Source organism: Myotis lucifugus, unplaced genomic scaffold (genome assembly GCF_000147115.1).
Source record: "Myotis lucifugus unplaced genomic scaffold, Myoluc2.0 scaffold_10, whole genome shotgun sequence".
NCBI lineage: Eukaryota > Metazoa > Chordata > Mammalia > Chiroptera > Vespertilionidae > Myotis > Myotis lucifugus.
This window is the reverse complement of record NW_005871058.1, coordinates 10,306,514-10,311,248: the sequence shown is the minus strand read 5'-3', so window position 1 is coordinate 10,311,248 and position 4,735 is coordinate 10,306,514.

Below are 4,735 nucleotides of genomic sequence, written 5' to 3'. Positions count from 1 at the left end.
TGACAGGGGGCGGTGCCCCAACCCCCCCAATCAATCGGCCCTACCCTGAGCGTGACTGAGGGTGGCATCGCAACCTCCCCGATCCACCCTGCTCTGTGCATGACGGGGGCGGCGCCCCACTCCCCAATCGGCCCTGCTCTGAGCCTGACCAGGGGCTGCACCTAGGGATTGGGCCTGCCCTCTGCCACCTGGGAGCAGGCCTAAGCCAGCAGGTCGTTATCTCCCGAGGGGTCCCAGACTGCAAGAGGGCACAGGCCGGGCTGGCGGACCCCCCCCCCCCGCCCCCCGAGTGCACAAATTTTTGTGCACCGGGCCTCTAGTTCCAATATATAAAAATCCAGGGGCCATCACGACCTACACGACCGGAAGGAAGACCTAACAGCAGGCTGATGGGGAAGGGAGCTCCCACCTGATCCTTCACTGGGTGCGGCAGCGGTGGGAAGGAGCTCTGAGCCCCAGCCAGGACATGGCAGAACTCTCAGTCTCCCACGATTACAGGCATTGCCGGCCTTCAAACCAGACCCTAACAGGAGGGAGGGGAGCCCCATTTCTCACAGAATCAGCTGTTGGACAGTTTGCTGTCAGTAGCCTGTCAGCCAGGAATCCCATCCCCCTGCACCCCGGACCCTGATCTGACACTGGCCTCCCATTTAAATTAATTGGAAGACAGTTTCCCATGATGCCAGCATTTGCAATGACTATTAATAAATCACAAGGACAAACTCTAGACAGAGTAGGAATACTCATACCTGAACTCGTTTTCACACATGGTCAGTTATATGTTGCTTTCTCTCAAGTTTGAAGAGTGTGTGATGTTAAAATTGTAAACACTTCATCACAAGGGAAATTAGTTAAGCACTCTGAAAGTGTTTTCACTCTTAATGTGGTATACTGGGAGATATTAGGATAAGTTTAATCAATTTAGCAGTCACTGTTTGTATTCGTGTTGTTTTTACATCATGTTTTTGTTGTTTTGTGTCATGTCTTTGTTGTTGTTATAGCATGTGTGATTATTTATTAATAAACTTATATACTATTTTCATATAAATTTTACTAATTTTCTTTCATCTCTGACACTTCTATTATAGAGAAAGGGTAAATAGCAATATTAAAATATTTCCTCTAATTAATTCCCTTTTAATGTGCATGAATTTCATGCACCAGGCCACTAATATGGTCATAAGCCACGTGGTCATAGGGGATGTGTTCCCCAGCAGCAGGAGTGTCAGGTGTCCATTGTGCCCTAAGCTGGGGGCGAAGGGAAGGGAGCCTGCACTTTTTTTTTTTGTACATATGTTTGCCTCACTGCCTTGTGATTGGGTATCTGCACACTGTCTGTCTTAGTAATATCCATCCATTTTAAAGTTCAAGCCTCTGGCTCCCAGCCTTCCTTCCCGCTCCAGTTAGGGTGTCTTAGTAACTCTGCCAAGCTGGGTTCTTGGTTTCACTTCCTCCTCCCATGGTCCTGGCCCTATCTACCTAACTTTTTCTGTCCCAATGCCAGTGGAGCTTGAAGAATGCTTTTGTGGGAAAGTTCATAAAATGAACTCAATTCTTATACTACATGCTACATATACTGAGGTTTCCATTTGTTGCACTACATTTTCATACTTTTAAATGTAATGTAGATGTTAAAATGTACTCGTAATGTGGCTTTATTATTTACTTAGTATCTGTAAATAGGATAAGGCTGTTCCCCTGTTTACTCTAAACTATGCAAGATTTGGGTTTTGTTAGTTTTTTCCAAATCTTATCAATTTTATAATTTTCAATGAGAATAACTTTGACCTTGTTGATTCTCTCTACTCTGTTTCTTCTTTTTCTTGATTTTGATAGTTTTTCTGTTTTACTATCTTTATTTGGATATAATTTCACATAATTATAGCTTTTCCATTTTTAGTTTCTTGAGATGAATGCTTGGATTTCTTTTTTTTTAAAAAAATTTTATTTTTTATTGTTGACACTAGTACAGATGTCCCGTTTTCCCCACCTTTGCCCACCTCCACCTAGCCCTCGCCCTCCCTCCCCTTCCCTCTGGCTATCACCACAATGCTGCCTGTGTCTGTGAGTTATGTCTATATAATCTTTGGCTAAGCCTTTCATCGAGTCCCTCCAGGCGCCCTTTCTTCTGACAGCTGATGACCTGTTCCATGTATTCATGCCTCCTGGCTTCTATTTTGTTTGTCAGTTTATTTTGTTCATTAGATTTCACATATAAGTGAGATTATATGGCATTTGTCTTTCACTCACTGGCTTATTTCAACTAGAATAATACTCTCCAGGTCAATCAAGCTGTAGTAAAAGGTAAGAGTTACTTTTTTTATGGCCACATAGTATTCCATTGTGTAAATGTGCCACTTTTTCTTCTCTTTGGTAAGATATATTTTTAAAGCAATCAATGTTTCACAAGACAAACTATTTGTTATATTTTTCTTGCAATTCATTTAAAAATTCTGATTGTTCCTTGTGATCACTTCTTTGGCCCATATGTTATTTAGAAATTTATTACTGAATTTAAAGCCATATAATAATTTTTAAGTTTTGGGTTATTGACTTTATTTTTGGTAACCTGTTGTTATAAAATTTTCTGCAAAGCTCTAAATGTCCCTCATCTCTATTGAAGTGTGGTTAGTGTGACAGAGAAACCTACCTTAAAATTTTATTTATTTTCAATGAAGATTTAAATTTGAATACCCACATTTTATGGCCCACTTGCCAAACTTGATGAATGGCTACTGCAGTTAAATCACAGTTCTATACATTTTATATTAACACTAGAGGCCCGGTGCACAAAAATTTATGCACTCGGGGGTCCCTCAGCCCAGCCTGTGCCCTCTCGCAGTCTGGGACCCCTTGGGAGATTTCCACCTGCTGGCTTAGGCCTGCTCCCCGGGGGATTGTGCCTAAGCTGGCAGTGATACATCCCTTGGAGGATGTCCACTTGCCAGGGGGCCTAAGCTGCAGTTGAACATCCACAGAGCTGCTGAGGAGGCAGGAGAGGCTCCCACCATCGCCGCTGTGATGCTGTCAGCCTGGCTTGTGGCTGAGCAGAGCTCCCCCTGTGGGAGTGCACTGACTACCAGGGGGCAGCTCCTGCATTGAGCATCTGCCCCCTGGTGGTCAGTGTGTGTCATAGTGACCAGTCATTCCCAGTCGTTCTGCTGTTAGGGTCAATTTGCACATTACCGCCCTAACGGGTTTGGCTCAGTGGATAGAGCATCAGCCTGCGGACTGAAGGGTCCCAGGTTCGATTCTCATCAAGGGCATGTACTCTGGTTGTGTATACATCCCCAGTAGGGGGTATGCAGGAGGCAGCTGATCGAAGTTTCGCTCTCATCGATGTTTCTAACTCTCTATCCCTCTCCCTTCCTCTCTGTAAAAAATCAATAAAATATATTTGGAAAAAAAAATTGCATGTGCACATTACCCTTTTATTATATAGGATAGAAGCCTGGTGCACGGGTGGGAGCCAGCTGGTTTGCCCTGAAGGGTGTCCCAGATCAGGGTGGGCAGGGGACCCCCAGCTCCCTATGATCGCCCACGCCGCCCCTGGTCACGATTGCTGGCTCTGTCCATGCTCAGGCCTAACACCTCTGGCCAAGACATTAGGCCTGGGCAAGGGACCCCCAGGACCCCACCATCGCCAACTCGGCCCCTGCTCCCTGCAATTGATGGCTCCGCCCTAATGCCTCTCACCCAGGCATTAGGCCTAGGCAGGGGACCCCAAGCTCCCACCATCAGCGACTCTGCCCCTCCTCCCCATGATCCCTGGCACTGCTCCTGCCCAGGCCTAATGCCTCTGGCCGAGGCATTAGGCCTGGGCAGGGGACCCTCCCAGCTGCAGCCGCCCCGTGATCGCTGGCACCGCCCCTGCCCAGGCCTAATGCCTTTGGTCGAGGCGTTAGGCCCGGGCAGGGGACCCCCCCACCTGTAGCCGCCCCTGCCTCCGCAGCTGCAGCCGCCCCCAGATCGTGGGCCCCGCCCCTGCCCCGGCCTAACTCCTCTGGCCAAGGCATTAGGCCCGGGCAGGGGAACCCCCAAGCTACAGCGCCCCCCCATCCTGGGCCCCGCCCCTGCCCCGGCCTAACTCCTCTGGCCAAGGCATTAGGACCGGGCAGAGGACCCCCCAGCTACAGCGCCCCCCCATCCTGGGCCCCGGTCCTGCCCCGGCCTAACTCCTCTGGCCAAGGCCTAGGACCGGGCAGAGGACCCCCCAGCTGCAGCCGCCCTGCTACCGCGGCTCTGTCCCTGCCCAGCTCCCATCGCTGGCTCCACCCCTACTTCCCGCTATCACTGGCCAGTGCGGCAAAGGCGCAGGATTCTCCGATCATGGCTGGGGGGCAGGGCAAAGGCGGCCCTCCGTGCCGCCTTTGCCGACCCGGGGTTTTTTTTGGTTGGTTTGTTTTTGTTTTAATTGGATTAAAGGTTTTAAAAAATGTTCTCCTTTTTTTTCCCCCGGCCCTTTGAAAAACCCCCCGGGGCCTCCCCCAACCCCCCGGGGCCTTAAGGTCCATTGGTTAAGCCCCAAATGGCATGGATAAAAAGGTCCCTCGGGTTGTCCCCTTAAAACCCCCTTCGGTCCAAACCCCCCAAACCCTCCCCGGCCTTTCCCAATAAAGTTTTGAAAATCTGGTTTGAGGCAGCCCCCGCCCTGGTATCTAATAATGGATAAAAAATTTTTAAAGGGGCCTTTATTTTCCCCTGGAAGGGGTGAAGACCATGGGGATTTTTTCCC